Below are 22,717 nucleotides of genomic sequence, written 5' to 3'. Positions count from 1 at the left end.
GTGGGCAGGAGCGGGAGTGCAGTAGCACACGCTCTTTGAGTAGACCGGGGTTCAAGCCCCTGACTGCTGAATACGGTCGATCTGCCAACCCGCACTGGACCAGCGTGGCAGATTATGGTCCATTTCCCTCACCATGAATTGTTGAGGAGGCTTCCATCCTGCAGTGAGTTGATAATGGCTGCACTTTACTTTACTTTTTTATGGCGGTCGAGGTGTTTTCGTCTGGGGAGGCGTCATCTTGGATGGACGTACACAACTCCAGATACTGGAAGGCGGGTCTGTAACCGGTGTATGCTACTGTAGTGAGTTAATCTTTCCCCATGTGCGTCTGTTCCGAGGTGCCATTGGCTCCGAGTTCGTGTTTATGGATTATAACGCCACACCCCATCGCACTGCAGCTATTGATATGCTTTTGGAAAAAAAAGTGTAAAGTGTATTCGTGTCTCGCGGCATTCGTGCACAATGAAAGCAACGCGGAGTTGTGGGTTTCCCCCAACTCCGCGTTGCTTTCATTGTAGGTGTAACAGTTCACTGTAAAGGCCAGAGATTTAAAAGTGTATGGATTTTGCAAGTGTAGTGTTGTGTATCGTTGTTCTTCTGGCCATTTAGCCGCTAGACCCCTGCTGGGGCCCAACGTTGTCCACACTTAGCCTCGTGGAGGCAGACCAGGTACCTAGTAGTAGATATTTTACTCTGGCAGGCCCTGCCACCTATTTTCCTGAGATTTCAGTGGCTAGGGCCTAAAAAAAATAATAATAAATAAATAAATAAAAAATAATAAAATAAAATAATCGCTGAAAAAGGTTTAAGCCGAAAGAGTTTTGCGTGCGCGGTGTGAATTTGGACATATTTTAATTTTTAACATTTGTGGGACATGCGCTGGTGTATAGACGGAGTAGGGGAGAGAGGCTAAAGACTGGGGGGAAAAGCCAGAAGTATGGGGACAATAGAGTAGGCGTCCCCAAAAGCAGTGGGGCAGGCCCATGCCTCACCAGGAGTAGAGAAGCGGGGAGTGGCAGGGGAGGGGACAGGAAACCGTCTCCCCTGCCTGGGGATTGGGAATTAAAGGTGAATAGGACTAGAGAGTCCTATTCAGATCGCCATATGACGTACTACAAGTAGTTCCTGCAATGTCCAGTCCGGGTTTTTTGTCACTTGGTTTGTTTGCATGTACTCATCTTCGTCGGTTAGTTCCTGTGGCTGTGTCTCACCAGGTTCCTGGTCACTTTGCTATTTTCTTGATCTTTGTAGGGTAGTCCTTTGATCCGTTTGTGGCCTCACTTTGGTCGGGGTTGTCTTTTTCCATGCTCATTTTGATTTCCTCTTGCTCTTTGCAGTCTTGTGGATTGGTCGATTTTCTTCGAGTATGTAATTTACTTTCATTCATTGTGGATGGCAATTTCCGTTCTTCGGTCGAAGACTTCTCGTCCAAATTGACTGAAAGCCGCGTAGTCGTCTTCTGTGTCCAAGAGATGGCGTTTTTTGTTTTTTGGTATGTACTGTATTTTAGTTATTAGCATGCTTCTATGTTCCTCATAGCACTCACAGTCGTGCATTATATGATGCCATGTTTCAGGCTCACCACAGGTGCAAGTTAACTCCTCCGCTATACCCAGCATGTTCAATTTTGCCTTAAATGGGCCATGGCCCGTTAGCAAGTAGGTTGCATTTAACCCCGGATTAAACCCGGGGGGGGGGCTTTTGGATACGTCTTGGCAATCAGTAGTATGAATCTCTTCGTCACTTCGCCTTTCTTTGATGCTGTCCGTCTGTCCTGCCACAGCTGTAGCAGGTGAGCCATGATTCTGTGCTTTTCTGCTTTGCGGTTGTTGTTTGGTTCTAGGGTGAGTCCATAGATTGTAGTGGGTGTTCCCTTAGACAGGTGGTACATCAGCCCGCAGCGAGTCACCTCCAGGTCCAGTGGTAGGACTCCTGTCAAGACCTGGAGGGCGTGCGTGCTCACTGTTCTGCATGCACGAGAGATGATGAACATAATGCTACGCTGGATTGTGTCTAGGTGTCTTTTATTTACTACTGTTCCTGCTTTTTTGTACCATATCGGCGATCCGTAGGTAATGGCTGGGATGAAAATTGATTTGTAGTACAGGGTCAGGGTTTTTCTGTTTAATCCCCAGTCCCTGCGTGAGACTCTTGCTATAAATGCTGCGTAGTTCCTTAGTTTTTCTTTCAGGTGGATGATGTGAGGGGTGAAGGACAAATTACTGTCGATTGTAATTCCTAAATATCGTATTTGTTTTGCAAGTTTGATGGTTGCTCCTGCTATCTTTATTTGCGGTTGTCTGTGGATGTCGAGCACTCCTTTCAGTAGAACAGAGTTCGTCTTCGTGGGTGAGATCTTCAACATGTGTAGCTTTGCCCAATCCTGTAACACCTGTATTGCCTGGTTTGGGTGAGTCTCCAGGCCCGATCTGGAGTCCGCCTCCACCATCAGGACCAAATCGTCAGCAAAGGCCTGGCAGCTCACATCGCCCAAGACAATGTTCCACATGAGCGGCCCCAGGACCGAGCCCTTGGAGCAGCCCCTGCGGACCCATCGAGCCACTTTTCGAAAAGGTGTTGCCACCTCAATTCTTCGGTCAGTTAGGTAATCCTTTATACACTTGTAGAGGTTTGTTGGGAGCGCTGCCTCCCGGAGCCGACCGAGGACCCTCCGCCACCAAAGATGTTGTTGTTGTTTGGTTTTTAGGAGCATTAGCAACTAAGGCCATATTGCTCCAGGGTATGCGGTGGTTATTCCTTAACCTTTCCGCATCCTCCGTATTTGGTGGTGACGGGCTCGAACCCCGGTCTAATCAAGAAGCGTGTGCTACGCACTGCTGCTCCTTCCCACCTGGCTACGGAGGCGCCGCCACCGAAGAGTGTCGAACGCCCCGGCGAAGTCCACTGCGATCACTAGGAAGTACTTCCTGTCGCATTGGGTTGCTTTGAATATAAGGTTTTGGACTGCTTCTATGGTTGATAATCCCAGTTTGAATCCATATTGTTTTGGTGATTCTAGGTTTGCAGCTTTGTAGTGGCTCATAATTCTTTTATGCAACAGCCTTTCGTATAGTTTACTCAGGGTAGTCAGTAAAGCTATCGGTCGGTAGGAATCCGGTTGTTCCGGTGGCTTGTTAGGGTTCTTCAGGATGAGTTTCAGATTTGCGGTTTTCCAGGAGGTCAGAAATTTCCCTGCTTGCAGGCAGCTGTTTAGAAGTTTGAGCAGGAGGCCAGGTATGTGTTCCACAGCCTTTTTGATCAGCTCCGGCTCCAGGAGGTCCGGTCCCGGGCATTTCCTATTTCGCATCTGTGCCGCAGCATTTTGTAGCTCCTCCATGGCTCCATTTATTGCGATGTGTATGCCTCGTTCGCTTGGGAGATTTCTTCTTGCTTGTCACTGAGGTTGTCTGGGGGTTCTAGAACGATTGTATTTAGAATGTTATTAATTGAATCGTCCCATGTTTTAGTGAGGGATCCTTGAGGCGTTTTTGTTGCCCTCATTATTTCCCCCTGGGGAGCTTATTTGTGGTTATTTTGTATACAACCCCCCAGGGGTCCTCATTTCCGGTTGCAGAGACTAGTCGCTCCCAGGAGGCTTTGTTATTTTTCTTTATTTTTTTAGTGTAGGCATTGCGTAGCTGTTGGTATTGATGTCTTAGATAGGCTACCTTTGCCGGTGGCCAGGTTCTCCGCGCCTTCTGGTATTCTTTTCTCTTTATTTGAACTTACTTTCGTAGCCTTTGTAACTCCGGGGTCCACCACGGCATGGCTCCTACGGAGGGTGTCTTCCTTTTCATCACCATTTCCGCTGCAGTGATTATAATGTGGGTGACTTTCTCCTGCATCCTGTCTACGTTTTCCATCCAGTCACTCTCCCATCCGGTCACTTCCTCTTGTGCTTTGCGGATCAATTGTTCTCGAAAGACCTCCCAGTTTGCCTTTTTGATGGCGAACCTGCTCGCATGTATTTGCCATTTGTTGGTCTTGGATCATTCTCTTGATATTGAAGGTGATTGTGCGGTGATCCTATGTGGTCCAGGCGTTTTTCACAGTCCAATCGGTCACATGAGCTTCTGTTTCTTGTGGTTAGCTTGATGTCTATGGTTGATTCCCATAGGGTGTTGCAGTATGTCGGTAGATTGAAAGGTTTATTCTTTACAGTGAAGATAGAATTTGCTAGGAACTCCTCAAGCCTCTGTCCATTCCTGGTACCTCGTCGGTCCGGTGTACTGCTGTGCCAGACAGGGGAGCAGCAGTTTACATCGGCGCCGATTACGACTTTTTGTCCTGCTAGGGTTTCTTGCACCGTTTGTAGGTAAGTGATAGCGAAATCTATTTCTATTCCGGGTCTACAGTACAGCGAGATCATATACAGGCTGCCAACAGAGCTAATAATATGGGCACATGCTGCCCATGGCGTGCAGAGTTGTGGTATTTTTGTAGTGGTTATCTCCGGGTTCCGTATTACTACCGCCGCCCTCGGAGCGTCCTCGTTGCATTGTACAATTTTATATCGGAGCGGATAGCCCCTGACTTGCCCTGTATGAGTGTAAGACTCCTGTATCAGGATAACATCTGCGTTAGCGTCATCAGCGCTTTGCCGTACTTGGTCGGTCACTGCTCTGGCCCGCTGCGCGTTTATTTGGTGCACCACAAGGATTCCGTTATTAAATTTCTTATGGTGTATCCCCATAATTGATTCGTGACCGGTATGAACTCTTAGCTTTCTGGTAGGTTGGGCAGTTTGTGTCGCGTGTGGAATGGGCATGATCTAACCTCAGGGATTTGCAGTTGGTGCAGATGGGATCTTTTTCTTTCTTTGGGCAGCTGCTGTAATTGTGGACCATTTCAGAGCAGTGGCCACATGTTGCTTCTTTTTGGGCGCAGGTGTGTGTGTTGTGTGGCCTTACTTGCAGCATCGGAAGCACCTTGGTACATCCACACGTTCTCTAAATCTATGACTGCTCCACCCTATGTATATGGTGTTTTGCATTCGTAGGCTCTGCTATGCTTCGGGGGCCAGCTCTATCACCCAGTTGCAGTTTCCACTATTTCTAGATTTTGTTCTGTACGTGGGCATAATCAGCTGTTTTTCATCCTTGTCAGGTAATTGGTTTAGGAGGTTTTTCCTGTATTAGCATTTTTCCTGTAGTAGCAGATGAAATTAGACGTGCAGCAGAGGAAAACTCCACTAAATATAGACATCTCTATACAGGAACCGTATGTTTCAAGACCTCAGACGGGAAACACTTCAAAGATTATGGGCTTCTCTATTCACCATCGAGTCATCCAACCCACCCTGGATGACCCAAAAACCTGTATTGTAGTAATGAATAAAGAGCTGGACATCCTAGTGATCCATGGTCTTTGCACGAAGTATGCAACCTGTATTCAGGTAACATATGCCTCACTTTCATTTTATCTCATCTCTTTATACTGCCCACCACCCCATGACATTGAGGCATCACTCAACTACCTAGATCTCGCACTGGACTCCTTAGGGTCCAATGCGGTTATCATTACCTCAGATGTAAATGCCAAATCCACCCTCTGGCAGTCGCCAGTTCCGGACTCCAGAGGTCTTCTGCTCGAGGATCTGATCTCCATTCAGAACCTAACCATTCACAACAAAGTCAATACACCACCTACTGCAGCGCTACAGGGAAAGCTTGGTGGAGCACCGAGCTAACTGTACTAAGGAAATTATTATTATTATTATTATTTTAGGGTTACCCGTAATTAAATACATTAACCCGTATTTGTGTCTGTAAATTGCGTATGTTCTATGGTTGATTTGCCTGTTTTGCTGGACGAAAAAAACCCCAGTTACTTGGGGAAAAACCTTGCTATCTACGCCTGAGACCAACTAACTCAGCCACGGAGTGAAAAAAGCCCATTAAAGTTCCTCGCGTCATCGACGGGATTCGAAACCAAGCCTTTTCCACCCGGTGTGGGGAGGACGGTGACGATACCACTGTGCTACCCGCGCAGAAAATTGTACTAAGGAAAGAGGCACACAGAGCGCGTAAGGAATACCAGCGTCACAGAAATTGCCCGCCCCAAGACGTTGAACAACTGCATGCCATCTACCTCGCTAAAAAGAACACCTTTACCTTGTCTTTTCCTGTTGGCAACCGCCAACAGGAAAAGACAAACCTGGATGGATTTCGTCAAGGACTCAGGAAATTCTAACCCATGGGGACTCCTTTATAAAATCTCCAGGGGGAAGACATACACCCCAGATATCTTTGGCTCGGTACAGCTTCGCGAACAGGAAACCATAACCTGGCACGATTCGATCAGTGCCATAATTGATGAACTTTTCCCCACAGACGATCCAATGGAAGGCCAACCTGAACATGCAGATATCAGAAGAAGAAGAAATTCACTCTACACACCAACCTCTCCTGATGAACCTTTTACATCCCAAGAACTGGAGACAGCAATGAACAGAATCAACCTGAATAAATTCCCTGGCATTGATCTTATTGAGTATGCATTCATACAAAGGATGTTCAAACTGAAACCAGAGCACCTACTTCTCCTTTTTAACCGCTGCGTTAGAGAATCTCTCTTCCCCGAGCCCAGGAAAGTTGCTCTTCTCCGACTCATTCCGAAGCCTAACAAACCACCAACAGAACCTCGGCCACTCAGCCCCATTGCTCTCTTACCCAACCTTGGTAAAATTCTGAAACGACTCATAGCGATAAAAATTCCCCAAGGATCAGTATTAGGACCACTGTTGTTTTTAATTTTCATAAACGACATTGACGAAGGGATAGAGGGCGTGATGTCTAAATTTGCAGATGATGTTAAAATTGGTAGAGTAGTTAATGATCACTGTCAAGCTGAGCTTCTTCAGAGAGACCTAGATAGACTTCAAGAATGGTCAGAAAAATGGCAGCTGTGCTTTAATCCAACAAAGTGTAAGGTATTACACCTGGGAAACAGTAATCCCAAAAAAACTTATTCACTTGGTGGAGTTCAACTAAACCCAGTACTGGAGGAAAGGGACTTGGGTGTTACGATACGGTCAGACATGAAATTCTCTGAGCATTGTAAACAGGTTGCAAGGAAGGCCCATGGTGTCCTATCGATGATCTATCGAAATTTTGCAAGTAGAGATAGGGACGTGATAATCCCATTATATAAGGCTTATGTTAGACCACACTTGGAATACTGTGTTCAAGTATGGAGACCGCACCTAAAGAAAGACATCGAGCTTCTTGAAAGGATGCAAAGAAGGGTAACTCGACTGGTGAGATCGGCAAAAGGGCGTCCTTATGAAGAAAGACTTCGAATATGTGGGTTGCAGAGTTTGGAAACTAGACACCTTAGAGGAGATTTGATTGACGTGTTTAAGGCTCTGAGAGGCATCAGTAAAATGAATGAGGACAAAATTTTCAAGATTATAAATGATGCAAGAACTAGGGGACATAAATTCAAGTTACGGGGGGAAATGTTTAGATTGGACTGCAGGAAGTTTTATTTTAGCCAGCGAGTTATAAATTACTGGAAAAAGTTGCCTTCATGGGTGGTAGAATGATTTGCCCGTTTTGCTGGACGAAAAAAACCCCAGTTACTTGGGTTTTTTTCGTAGAAGCCGACAATTTGGGGAAATTCAAAGGTCATCTGGATAGTACTTTCGGGTAAGGGAAGCGCATAGGATGATAGGTTTAATTTCCTTTTTATCTCATTTTTTTATTTATTAATTATTATTATTTAGTTATTTATTTATTTATTTTTTGTTTTTATCATTGTTTTGTTCGGATTTTTTTTTTTTTTTTTTTTTTTTTGGCTGGTGCAGCATAAGCCATAGGCTTTCTTGCACCATGCGGCCGTTACTAATACTAATACTAAAATTGTAAGCATATTTCAAGACAAAGGACTTATCTCTCCTTCGCAATATGGATTCACACAGGGTCGCTCCTGTGAGGATGCACTCTCAGAAATAATACTCCATCTGGAAACCTCCAAGGCCAAGTACGAACTGGCCGTCTTTATAGACTTTGAGGGGGCCTTTGACCGGGTATGGTGCGAGAACGCTCTTGAGAGGCTGCGTCTGCTGATTGCACACCACAACTTTACTGGTTAATCAGGAACTACTTCACCGACAGAACCGTTACAGTACAGGCAAGACATAGGCAACTAACACGACCAATTTACAGAGGATGCCCACAGGACTCCGTATTGGTCCCTTTAATCTGGAACCTGGTTCTTCAGGACTGGCTTCGCCGCAGCTTCGACAGTACTAGGATCATTGCATTCGCAGACGATCTCACCATCATCTTCTCGGGCCGCTCGCCGAGAGCGGCCCGAGAAGATGATGGTGAGATCGGGCCGCTCTCGGCGAGCCCTTGAGACCACTTCAAACCACGTTCTTGACGACCTTGCCGACTGGACTCAAACCAGTAAGCTCCGAATCAATCCAATAAAAACCAATATGATGATCTTTGGAGCCAAACTCGACCTTTGAAGGCCTCCCCAAGTTAAAATCCAAGGCATGCAGTTACCTCTTGTGACCCAACCCCGAGTCCTAGGGGTCATCATTGACCATAGACTTACTTTCCTTCCTCACCTTCAGAATCTCAACATAAAAGTAAGAAACGTCTCAGCCTCAATAGTCAGGATCTCCAGGAGTGACTGGGAGCTCTCAAAGCGCACAATACTCTTTACTTCAAGGCGGTGTTCCTCCCCATAGTCACGTTCGCTGCAGGGGCGTAGTTTCACCGGGCAATTAAGTGTAAAATTAAAGGGAAGCTGAACTCTGTCCGACGGGGATAGTCTGCGTGGGTAGCACAGTGGTATCGTCACCGTCCTCCCCACACCGGGTGGAAAAGGCCCGGGTTCGAATCCCGTCGATGACGCGAGGAACTTTAGTGGGCTTTTTTCACTCCGTGGCTGAGTTAGTCGGTCTCAGGCGTAGATAGCAAGGTTTTTCCCCTCAGAAACTGAGGTTTTTTCGTCCAGCAAAACAGGCAAATCGACCAGAGAACACACGCAATATATATATATATATATATCTTTATTGCAGGCAGTGATTGGTTACATGATTGCCTGATGCAATAATACCTACAACAGTGACAATGCTAGGGGTTTAACATTAAATAACTTATACAGGAAAAATTACTTAAAACATATATTAGGACATAAAACGTATAATTACATATTTTACATATAAAATTAATATTAACATGTGAAATGAAGACACATGAAAAGCGATGAAAAGAGGATGGCAGTCACTCGGTTGAAGACGAAAGCTGGTCCCTGATGATGCGTCTTCTGTACGATTTGTCCTCTATGAACTTTTTGTAGTTTTTTGTTAATGTAATCATTTACGGGTAACCCTAATATAGTAATTTTTGTCCGACGGGGATTTCTTCTGGCCACCCATCGGATCTGCAGAACAGTCTCCACAGCAGCAACACAAGTCATTGCATGGGTTCTTCCACTGGACCTCTTTGTAGTTTATAGGGGACTATGCTACAGAAAACGGAGGAGAATTCCTGCAGCAATTCTAGGCATCCGACTTAACTTAGACACTGACACGAGAAGAGAGAAGCTGCGTTGCTATAATGAGCTAGTTCATATATGGCAGACGCGATGGGACACAACCAACAAGGGACTAGTCACGAAAAACTTCATACCGGATGTTACCTTTGCAATGGCAAACTCTGTTACGAAATGGTTTACTCTCACGATGGAAACCTCCTGTCTAGTCACAGGACATGGGGCCCTCAATGAGAAATTGTTTCAATTTAGACTTTCAGAGTCAGAGCTTTGCTTCCGTGGAGCAAAGGAAAACTGGTCCCACATACTCTTCGACTGTGCTATATATAATGAATCCAGAGAAAAGCTGAGGAATAACGTCTAGGGATTCTCCTCAACTGCAGTGGAACAGCTAATTCAAACAGCAAGTAATCTTGCAGCACTCCAGGCCTTTGCAAAAGAAGTTTTTGCTCGAAGGAAGAGGCTTATTCTGGGAGCGAACCCAGTTCTGCCCCAAATCAATCAAGTCTGAAGAGAAAATTAGACAATAAGATTCGTTTCACCAAGAAGACCTGGACAATACTTAGTGGGGGTTTTTTTTTTTTTTTTTTTGGTAGTTGTTGGCGCATCGGCTTCTGTGGCCATAATGCACCTCCCAAGGTTTTTGCAGTACTTTGATCCAAGCCCGGGGCGGGATTCGAACCCGCGACCTTTGGGTTGCCAGGCAGGCACTTTACCCACCCGGCTAGCCCAGTCGGCACTTAGTGTTTAAGTCTGTTTTTGATGTTAGAGTTCTTGATAGCCACAATTGTTTAAGATATGGATGAGTTGCTAGTGTAAATTTTACGCGTTGTTTTTGTTTTTTTTAATTAATTTATATATTTTATGTTTTTACAATGTTGTATTTATTTATTTATTTTATGAAAGATGTAATATACTCAGTTGAGAGTTGTTAGGCGGATTTGAACTTATGTTCTGGGTGCCGCCTTTAGTGTTAATAAAATTAAATAAGTGTGCGACTGTAATAACTGCAGCGAAGCTCATATATTAAAGATGTAACCTGATGTAGATAAATAGAGAGAAGCATATGAATTAAAGAACAGAATAAAGGCCCTGTATCGATGGGCTGTTAATTATCATGGAGAAAGCATAAGCATGTTTTCCTATCTTCAAGAACAAAGCGAAGAATCAAAAACCGGGACATTTCAAGCCAGAGGTTTTTTTTTTTTGTAGTTTTGCTATGGCTACTAAATGAAGGTGTAAACTATATCCATACTCATTTTGCTATGTTTGTGGAAATTTTATAGGTTCAAGACAGGGGAAGCATAACATCGTTAGTGGTACTAAGTTTTGAAATGCATATGGAGCCTATTTTGGAATGCTTATGGGTAATGAAATCATACGTTTTCATTACCAATAAGTTGTGATCACCCCTTTCTGCTGCGACAGTTGCAGGTCAACTTTAAAGGATTAGTCTCGTCACAGTCGTAAGTGTATGCCTTTTGCTATAACTTGAATATGGAGACAGCCCACAAACTATCATTACGACTGCTGTTTTTGTATGGCGGATATGTCAACTTTTAAAAAAATCTGCAGATTGAAAAGCTGTGTTACATACTAACAAACTATCCTCTATTGTTCCGCTGCCACACAATGAACCTGCCAGTTCCACATCACCTATCAGAGAAGCATGTTGAGACTTAGTGAACATTAATTTGGTGAACAGGATAATTGGAACAACATCTCGAAAACCTGTTCAAGTAAAGCGCCACATTTCCCTAATCAGAAAGAATTGAATGACTTAGTGAGGGATTTGGGCATAACTAAGTGCAATGCAGTGCTTCTCACACAGTGCCGGATTAAGGCACGTGGCGTCAAATTTTACAAATCATGAAAAATATATATCCCTAGTAAAGGGGGCTCCGAAAAATCTTTCTACCCGGGGCGCAAAAATACCTTGGTCCGGCACTATCCTGACTCTGACATCTCGTTTAAAAGATTGGAATCTACTGGATCCCAGCTGCAAGACATGTGGAAAAAGACATGTTACTTTGCGTTTTTCACACTTTTGCAGGATCCCTGTGCTGCTTTTGGTTTCAAGGTCTTTATGAGGAAATTTGTCTATTGGGGAAGAGGAACCAAGGAAAGTGAGATGAAACCATGATGGGCGACTGTATCTGGTTCTTGGTTCAGGATGATCACTGTGACCAGAAATAACAAAAATATATTAAACTTTTTTGAGAAAAATTTTTGATGAATTTGAGGAGAGTTTATACTTTATAATTTGTGACATTTTTAGCTTGTTACTTTTAACACAGATTAATACTCTATTCTATATGAAAGTTAAATATTGTTAATAAATCTGATATACAGTGGACTCTTCCTATTAGGAACTGGTTTTGTTTTTGGTTTTTTGATTTTTTTTATGGCGCAAAAACGACTAGGTATCACAAAAAAAAAAAAAAAAAAAAAAAAAGAAAAGAAAAGAAAATAAATAACAGTAGTCTTCTCTACTAGAGAAGCGTTGTTTATTTGAAGTAGTGCAATGCCAGCTATCTTGTTGTGAAGGCACCCACAATATGAGATACAATTAAAACGATGCCTTTACACTACATACGTAGTTCAAATTTATAGGTAAACTATGGTGTATCTACACCGATATTATATAGTTAATTACCTAAACCGATAAGAAATTATGCCTTGTGCATTTCGTTTTCTAATATTTTACAAGTTAGCTTACGCTGTAAGTATATTTCCGGTAAACCAAGAAAATGCCAAATTGACTTTTTTTTTGTTTAATTACAAAATGATTTTGTAGTTAACGTTGTTTCACATTAAACCCTCTATATGTATAAACGTACAGTGCAGCTTTGTATTTTACAATTACAATTTTATTGTAATAAAATACAGTGTGCTATTTCTTAAAAACGTCCAAAATTGTAGATTGACGCAGTTGAGTTTGCTGACAATTGTCAGCAAAGTTATCAATATTGTAAAGATTTTTAAGCATTTCAGAAGCATTTTCCTGATTCATTAAGTATAAAGATAGTCTGTAAAGCCTGACGTGCTTCGGTTGCCTTAATATGGGCGATCGCATTATCGATAATAACTTCATCACTGTTATCAGAATTATCGCTGTCTAACTCTATGTTACTATTTTTGACCTGCTGCACTACTTTCACTAGTAGCTTGCTCAGTAGTTACATCATTGTCAAAAGTAGCATAATTTGTAACAGAAGCACTACTGTAAACTGATGCCAATTTATCAAATAAATTTTGAAATTCACTTAATTCTTCTTCTAGTGGGTCTGGATTTATATTGGCAACGTCAAAACCTGCATGTGTAATGCACTTTTTAATGGTTTTACTTGTAACATGAATAGATTCTAATAGATTGTAAGTTAGATTAAAATCGATTTTAGAATCAATGCTTTTTTGCAGTAATTTTCGTCGATACAAAGTTTTAAGGTTATTTATTATCCCTTGATCTCTAGGCTGGGTTTTTACAAATTTAGAGAAGTTGCGTTCGGCGGTAAACAATTAAATTAATAGTTTTTAGTGAAAGTAAGTTGAGGTGAGCACAGTAGTTATCAATAACAAATCTGTTTTTCGATTTGGAAACAAATTTTTGTCAAGTTTTTAAATAAAATCCTCAGAAATTTCCTCAGTCATCCATGCCTTTTTATATGCTTTATATTGCACAGAGAGATGTTAAGACCGCTTTTGATACCCTAGATATTTCTGCACCGCTTCATGTCATGGATAAGCACTTCATAAGTGGGCTGCTACATCTATTAAAAGTACTGCTTGTAAACAGGACACTAATACTTAAGCATAGCATAACCTTAGTTGACCATCTAATAATTAAGCATAGCACCTACAACCTTAGTTGACCATCTAAAAAGTTGTCCTTGTCTTTTGAAAAAATGAAAATATGCCATTATTAATGACTAATAATGGCATCTTTTCACTGCCATCCATGTTTGCGCGACTAAAAATGTTATTCGTAGCTTACTGCTTTTAACGCCGTGAAAATTGTCATTTTGAAGCTTGAACACGATTTTCTTATCAGAGTTCTTCCCGAAATAAAGCTGATTCGTCGTCAGCATTAAAAATATTTTTAAGGACTGTAATATTTAAGCAAATCTGGCAATATTGAATCATATCATTCTTTTGTATCAGCTTACTGAACAGAGCCACCTTCTCCCTGACTTGTGCTATGCCTGCGTTTAAATTCTGTAACCCAGTAATCACTGGTCTTAAAATCACTTTCAACGATTTTGCAAAAATTTGAGCTTTTAGTTGAATTAAGGGACCATCAGGTGGAATATTTTGACTGCGAATTTCTTTAATCCACTTTAAAACTGCTTGATAAACATTTTCAAAGTCAGGCTTGCGGATTTTTTTCCAATTCATTTGCATTTGGAAGATTTTCTTTCTCCAAAATCTTTTCCTTTGACGCCAATACTCTTTGTACAGTATTACGTTTTTTGGAATTTGTAATTTATTTGGCAAACGTTGTAGAGACAAATTAGCATCTTCTTCATGCTGCCTTATCACATACAATTTAACAGATAAACCATAAGAACATTTCTTTTAAGAGATATTTTCGATTTTTGAATACACAAAAAATTCCCATAAACTAATGCTTATTTGTCATACAGTATGTATCTTTGTAAAGTTAAGGTATCCAGTTTGTTTCCCACAGAGGTAATTACCATAAAAAAAGTTTTTTTATAGGGAGAGTAACTTAACACATGGGATATATACTGTACCTATGTACTACCGCCTGTGTTCCTAATAGCGAATAGAACAATTCCTTATAGAGTTATTTAACACTGAAATATATTTTTTGGCTGGGAATAGGCAAAATATCTTTCCTTATAAGAAGCTGATCCTTATACAGGGTGTTTCAGTTAAACGTTTCAGAACTTCTAAGAGGGGTGGGGTACATCCTGACAACTCGAAATCATATAGCAATGTGGGGTCGGAAATGCTTTCCTGAAGCGGTGTTGTACACAGAAGCACCATAAAAAGAAAAGAGACCGTAAGTGAGAAATCGTTTTAATAATACATGAAAAGAAGCAAAAGGTACATGGATTAAAGTAAGTGTTCGAAGTTTCTTCCACGGGCTACAATGCACGCCTCACATCTCCGACGCATGGACATCCGAACATTCTGGAATACTCCAGGCGAATTTCGAATTTCTTCGGCAGCTACTGCGATTCTTGCAACCAGCTCCTCAGCATTGTCAACAGGGGTGTCATAAACTAGCCATTTCATATGACCCCAGAAATAAAAATCAAGACATGATAGGTCGGGTGACCGAGCAAGCCAACGCACGGGACCACCACGTCCGTTCCACTGTTGACCAAATGTGACATCCAGGTAGTTACGAACATCTCCGCTATAATGGGCAGGGGCTCCATCGTGTTGGAACCACATTGTCTGTTGCGTCGATGCAGAAATCTGTTCATCTCTCAAAAGTTGTGGCAATACTTGCTGCAGAAAGATCAAGTAGATAGGTCCGGTTAGACGACACGGTAACAGGTAAGGTCCGATGAGGTGATCTCCCATAATACCGGCCCATACATTGACCGAAAATCGAATCTGTGCTGCACGACGTCGTATTGCATGCGGGTTCTCGACCGCCCAGATATGGTCGTTATGCGTGTTGAAAATTCCTTCCCTTGTGAAGGATGCCTCATCGGAAAACAACACTTCAGCAGGAAAAAGGGGATTTGTAGCACATTTTCCAAGGTACCACTGTGCGAAAGCAATACGAGGTGCATAATCCTCCGGTTGCTGTGTCTGGACACGCTGCCTGGAGTATTCCAGAATGTTCGGATGTCCATGCGTCGGAGATGTGAGGCGTGCATTGTAGCCCGTGGAAGAAACTTCGAACACTTACTTTAATCCATGTACCTTTTGCTTCTTTTCATGTATTATTAAAACGATTTCTCACTTACGGTCTCTTTTCTTTATGGTGCTTCTGTGTACAACACCGCTTCAGGAAAGCATTTCCGACCCCACATTGCTATATGATTTCGAGTTGTCAGGATGTACCCTACCCCTCTTAGAAGTTCTGAAACGTTTAACTGAAACACCCTGTATAGAGTATTGCTTATAGAGAATACACCGTAATATTATCGCATATTTACTTACTTTTATTTCATTTTGGTAAACTATTAATGCTACACAAAAAGTAAGGTGTTATTTGGAATTAGGATACCGAAATGCATATAAACGGAACCTTTTTGAAAATTTGTCGTACTGTAATGACAGGCATTTATTGTGAATATAATTTTGATATTCTCTGTTACCTTAAATTCTCAGTTTTCATAATTTTGTAAGTTTCTTTTCTCCATCCTTTAAGAAATATTCATATGCAAACCAAAAACCAAAGAGAAAGTAATTAGCCTAATAATAGTGTTTACATTCACAGTAAAAGTACTAAAAGGAGACAAAAGTCCTTTCTTAGACTACTGCTCAAAATGAGAAACAATGGACGCTAATGGAGAAGGGCATAAAATTTACTGCACAATTCAGAATACTGAACAGTCAGGCTTTGTTTGCAATCTAGAAACAGATAGAGAAATTTTGCTTCCTGTTATTGAGAATACCAGAACTATTATAAAACACTCTTAAGTAGCTCATTTGAATAGAATAGTTAGACTCATTGATGCTTATTAATAAACTCGTATTAAAATAAATTTTGTTCCATAGCAGTGATAAACTCATCGCTGTAATACCTGTATTCTCAAAAAATATGAGTGATTCTGAAACACTGGACTGTAAACTAAATTGTTTTAGATAAATTTCTTCTATAAAATTTGGTATTTATTTATAAATTGCAAAAGTTACTGCCCACGGCTACTTAGTTGAATCGAAATATTAAAACTGATGGTACTGCCAGATATGGTGAAAGAGTTTGTTAGAGTCCTATTCTGTTCATAGTCTGCCCAAAGGTCTACATAAATCCTTCGTGACAGTATAGTGGTTTTGCCACTTGTTCGCTGCTGTAAAGACCTCTTCAGTCAGGGCTGTAGATAGCCGATCTCAACTGAAGAGTAAGGTTTTTTCCCGTGAGTTATTCCGGGATATTCAGCCGCACAATATACAATCCGGCCTGGGAACACGCACTAGAACAGACATAATACTGTATCTTGTTACTCTCGTATCCAAAACAGCACGTTGCAAGAGCCCAATGGCATATAGACCCATATTAGTAGATTGTACTCTGCTAAAAGTCTTTGAGAAGGCTATCTTGCCGTCTTAGCTAATTACTCTTTCCCCATAAGCCAAACTGCTTACATAATGTACTCTGTGGCCAATCGACTATAATCAACCTTATTGCTATGGAAACGCAATGCCAGATTCAAAAAACATATGAGAGTAAAGTCCAGCTAGCTATCTTTTTAAATATTAAGGCCACTTTTGATACCCTAGATATTTCTGCACTTCTTCATGTCATGGATAAGCACCTCATAAGCGAGCTGCTACACCTATTAAAAGTACTGCTTCTAAACAGGAAACTAATAATTAAGCATAGCAACCTACAACCTTAGTTGACCATTTCAAGAGGTATCCCACAAGGCGCGTCTGATCAGCTTTTCTTTTCGTAGTGGCATTAGAACCATTGCTTTCAATATCGCAAAATTTCCTAAATTATTCTAACGATATAAATTTCTTTGGTTACTCAAATGACTTCTCTTTCCTATTTGAAACGATTCACTAAGCCACCAACCAAATTGCTCAATTTTAAGAATACTTTAAGGGCGTAGGCCTCGGGATTGAACCCTGCAAATCGGCCAAACTGACGTTTACTAAAAGAAAATAAAGTCGAATTACAGATACGAGGTACTCAGCACCTCATTGTCTATCATATTGAACTCGTATCACATTCATATTATGTTATATCTTATTGATTATCATGTTAAATAATAATAATCTCTGATAATCTCTAACGTAAATAAAAATTTTCAAAAAAATAAATCAGATCGGAAGGACATGGTTTAAAAATAAGGATAGCCGGCAATCGATTTATTGAATTTATCTTCGGTTTGTCTGGAACATCAGAACCAGACAAACAGGAATCTGTCCAGTAACCATACCTCATGAATAAGGTATGGTTACTGGACAGAGATCGAATAAAAGAAATTATGATTGGTGACCTGCATTATTTCAAACTCATCACCGAACTGTACTGAATTTTACGAAAAAAAATCTCAAATGGCTTGGAAAAAATGATACAATTGTCTCGAAGAAAAAATATATCTGTACAAATAAAATTTCAGGAAATTTTATTTGCGCGCAGAGACGCTGACGGTTCTCTTAAACGACATTATATTCAAACTGTGCAGAAATTTAGCTCTTTTAATGCTTGATTGTACATAATGGACCAAAAAAGACTAAGAATCACTTCATTTCCCGGTTTGCTTATTTGAAATATTGTAATCCTAAAAGTAGATAATTTAGTAGATAATACTTAAATTTTTATGCTGACCGAACTGTTCTTTGAGGAAAGGAAACCGTCTGTATCATCGTTTTGTAAATGAATAATTAACAGTTATTTTTAAGCAAAGTACAAAGCAGAGCTTACTTCGAAAGTTAGCGGAAGCAAATACTGATTTTTGCTTAAATTTGCTTTTTGACATTGGACAAATGTTACCACTCAGAAAGGCGTTACACTCCGTCGAAAGTAGAGGGTATTGATAGCGTCAATAATCCAATAAGTACTTCGAGTGACGTTGAAACCAGTAATTTTGATTAGAGACCGTTCCAAGTTATTCCAATTCGAAAATGACTCCTTTCCGGCGACCTTGACGGCATTTCCATTTGAAACATAACACTTGCTTAATAGAAAAATGAATATGGTATCTGGAGGTTAAAAAATATATTTTTTTTCTAGCTAGCATTACTTTTGCCTGAAACAGAAACGAGGACATAAATTTAATGTGCTTCTCTTTGGAATTAAAAAAAAAAAAAAAAAAACACCTTTATCTTGAAGAAATTATCGTTCATCGAATTCAAAACGACTTCCTTACTCGACTCTTTTAAATAGTATGAACAGATGGAGAGTTTATACAGTTTTATATATGTACTGCAAAGTAATAATGTTTTTCACTGCACTGCGTAGGAAACACTGAAAAACCAAAACAGGCCTACTCAGCTAGTGTTACTATCAGAGTAACTTAACAGCCACGCTTAGCAAGTGGTTACTGTCACTAAAGGGATGCAGGTGCATAAATTACGAGAGTAACTTGATGAAATTTGTCCTTAACTCTAGAGTCAAACGAAAAAATCTGGTTGAAAATGTAATTAACTTATTATATTAAGTTTAAAAAAAAGTTAAAAGTTATGATGTACAAGTCAGTGCTTTGCATCAAGTTAGTACACACAGCTGAAATTTCTGAAGCAGAGTTTGCATGTTAGGAAAATTAGGAAACACTTCGTATTGTGAACTTTTCGTGAGTGTTCCTACTGTTGTACTTCGAATAAATAGCAATAGCGTTTTCTACTGGGAAGTGTTACTTATTGGAGGTATCAGAGTAGGTCAACTCGTTGTGAAGAGGTTCATATGAGATGTTCTTTAATGATGCATAATATGCAAACTCTGCTTCAGAAGTTTCTACGTGTACTAACGCGATGAAAAGCACTAGCTTGTACATTAGTTTGAAATTTTCACAACTGAAATAAAACCAGCAGATTTTCCCCTTATTCCCTGCTGGTTACGTATTGCATGACTTCAGAGATGAGAGGAATCATCCTTTCCCGACGAGACATTAAACAATACTAAAGCCTAAGCATGACAAGCTGCTGAGAGAACCCGAGTAAGGCGAATAAAAAATAAAAATGAAATAAATATTGGTATTAAAGGATCCCCCCCCCCCAAAGTATACGCTCATAACAGTATGTATATTATGTTTGTAGAGGCATGTGTTCACAGGCTTATTTGCATGTTATGCGGGCAGAAAAAACCTGGAACAACTTACTGTGAAAAACCCTAGACCCTCTGCCTGAGATTGATTAACTACAGCTTCGATTGAAGAAGTCTTTAAAAAATTCCTCCAGTCTTCGATGGGAATCGAACCCGGACCGCTACAAACGAGTTGGAAGTCGGTGATGTATCCTGTCGACTAAGCGTGGCAGCTTAGTCCATACGGAGGACTAACCTGGGAGGCTTAAAGCGTTTCCTCTAGCTATAAAGTTTTTAAAGTAATTTATTGATTTGCTATTTTTCTGCATATTTATAAAAATATTAGTTTGAAGTGTATATGAATTAAAGGAGTACTTCATTACAATTGTTGAAACGAATTTACTAACTTTGTACCCACCTAAATAGCAAAGTGGTTAAGATCGATGCCCACTGTGTATAGAAAAGGTTTAGGTTCGAATCCCGACGTGACAGGAGGAATTTTTTTCGGCTGTTTTACAGAGCTGCTGAGTTAGTCGATCTCTGATGATTCTTGTATGATTTCTTCTGTCGAAAAGTTTGGTTTTTCATCCTGAAAAACATCCCATCGAATACACGCAGTTTTTTCCGACAAAAGTATTCAAAGTATTTTATTATTTTTTTTGGCGGGCTCCAGGGTTTCCCCTATTCGCCGTTTTTTCCGACAATTATATATTGACGCCTAATGATCTTAACTATCTCAATGCTAATTCTAAAGTAACAACTAACGTCGCATGCAAACTAGATGAGACGCCAGCATCCATTGAGAATAAAAACCTCAGCTTTAAAAATTGCAGGAAATTTGTACACTTTGTGAGCGTACGTACTACAAAGTACATAATTTCCAACTAATTAAGAATAAGTACGTTTCACTTTTTAAAATTTGGTACGCAAAATGAAAAACTTTTTTTTTCTCTTTTTTTTTTCTTTAGAGAGAGAGAGAGAGAGAGAGAGAGAGAGAGAGAGAGAGAAATACAAAAGAATTATTATATGATGACAACTTTTATAAAGTAGCTTTCACTTCAGCTGGTCTTATTTCTGCTTTATTTTTATTTTATTTCATTATTATTATTTTTTTGTTTTATTATTGTTTTTTTTTATTTTATTATTCTATTTCTTTATTTTATTTCCTTATTATTATTTTTTATTTTATTATAACTACAACCCGAAATGTTCATTCGAAGTATCGATCGAATTCATTAGTAACTAATTTTTGGACAACTGTTGTCCAGAAATGAAAATAAATAAACTAAAAAATCTATTAAAGGAAATCAATCAAAAGACAAAGCAAATCTCTCAATATGCGCCATATTGGTATGACCTGAACTGGTTAATGTATTAAGAATTTATAATATTTGAAACCTTTTTTGGTTCCAATTATTATAAATTTCTGTTGCGTATGTAAACGCTAGATGGCGGTAGGAATAGATATGTAGGATTATTCCTTCAAGCAGAAATAATTATTAAACAACAACGTCCGCCCATCGGCCCAAGTAAATATTTAAAAAGTGGAATCAACAATGTAATGCACGATAAGTACATTATAGCAGGTGGCAGACAGAGTGAAAGGAAACACAATCATATTGACTGAACAGCATAAATTCACTCTCAGCTATTCTGGAACATCCCTCATAACCAGGAAAAAAAAAAAAAAAACCCGTGACCTGTAGTTTAACAGGTGTGACAAACACATTTCTATTTATCCGAAATCTGCAAACTATAAAAACTTGTTAACGAAAGTTCCTTAATTAAATAAACATAACGAATTCCCAAGAATTTACTACACGGAAAGCCGAATTTCAAATAAAAAAGCAAGAAAAAATTTACGAAGTTTGTAGTGTTAGTTAGAGCTAGTACTGATTAAAAAGTATGATTCTGTTAAGAAAGTTGTAATTTTTCTCCAAATAAATAATGATAATCGAATTCTGTGTTCATGGCTTTACAATCTAAAAATTCGATTTTAAAAAATCGAATTGATTGTAGCATAAAATTAATTTTATATTACTAGTGATATTAAAATCCGTGAGGTAATGTTATTGCTCAGGTTTGAATTTAATTCATCAGTCTATTAAATAGAAAGAGGACTTAATTCAATATAACTAAAACCCTTTCTGCTTATTACTTTTGATTATAATATTGCGGATTGAAGCTATAATGATTTGTTGCTACTAAAATAATGCATCAATTAAAATACAAAAAAAAAAAAAAAAATTCATGAACACCTTCATAAAATAATTTAACCTGAAAGCGAGTTTTTTTCCCTCCTGTGTGTGGGCGATAACGTGAAAATGTACAAACTGTCCTTTTCTAAATTAAATTGATTTAAATCGATATAGAAACACAAATATTAGAACAGCGTTATATTTTATAACGAACAAAATTAGTAATTTAACAACCAAATGTTTAGCTTTCTTTGATCCCTTCCTATAAACCCATTTTTTTTCTATAAATGAAATTGCAAACAAAGTTATATAATGCTATGGATCTATCGTCTACTCTTACCTGTAGGCATAGTTACATTCTCTTCAGATAAATCCAGAATGTACCCTTCATAGTGAAACTTATCGGCATCCACACCCACATTAACACCCGTCTTATCCCATGTCTCGTCTTCTCTCAGTTCTTTTGTTGGGACACTAAGCGCGCGCACGCACTCACACTGCACGGATGAAAAGGGCCGCCAGCTTCTTCGCACACAGAATACACACTCATGCAGACTTGTGTGGCCTATCCTGGCGCAGTAACAGCTATCAGCGTTTTTGCTTCAGGGAGAACTTGACTGATACGGAGTGGGCGGGCAACGTGGTGTGTATCATTCAGCCTTTTCATCCACAACTGGGCTGTGGTCAGTTGACAATTGATAGAAGCATCTCCCTCCTCGGGATACTAAGCATGCCGGGAAAACGAACCTTCCCCCCCTCCCCTTCCTTCTTTCCAGAGGGCGCAATCGCTGTGAAAGGAAGACAAATACAAACATAAACGCTGTTACGTCATTAATTTTTGCTGATGAGATAATTTGATCCTCAGCAGGACGACATGTAATCGAGCGACAGTAATATCCTTAGTCCCGCTCGCTACAACACTTGTTTATTCACTACTGACGGAATGAAGGGAATGGGGGAAGCGGATGGAAGATGTTTTTACGTCCCATCTGGTAGTGGTAGTGGTTAGCATTGGCGTAGGCTGAGCATTACACTGAAGATTGATGTTTCTTTGACGTCACTTGAATCATTGTAGTTTTCTTTAATCTTCTTCGTGGTAAAGGGGTTCTAA

At 40.0% G+C, this 22,717-nt stretch overlaps 1 protein-coding gene across 1 annotated transcript in view; it reads right to left on the bottom strand.

The window, feature by feature from the left end:
• Positions 1–22,355, bottom strand: part of LOC150079677 (proton channel OtopLc-like) — an 82,719-nt gene extending 60,364 nt beyond the window's left edge. The window contains exon 1 of the mRNA XM_090383646.1: positions 21,947–22,355. The gene's annotated coding sequence lies outside the window, so the exon portion shown is untranslated. The remainder of the gene's footprint in view (positions 1–21,946) is intronic.
• Between the last annotated feature and the right edge of the window lie 362 nt (positions 22,356–22,717).

This window comes from Mastigoproctus giganteus, chromosome 10, assembly GCF_048544385.1.
Source record: "Mastigoproctus giganteus isolate SK-2022 chromosome 10, ASM4854438v1, whole genome shotgun sequence".
Lineage (NCBI taxonomy): Eukaryota > Metazoa > Arthropoda > Arachnida > Uropygi > Thelyphonidae > Mastigoproctus > Mastigoproctus giganteus.
The sequence above is the reverse complement of the archived record's forward strand: the minus strand, read 5'-3'. Positions and strand labels throughout refer to the sequence as shown.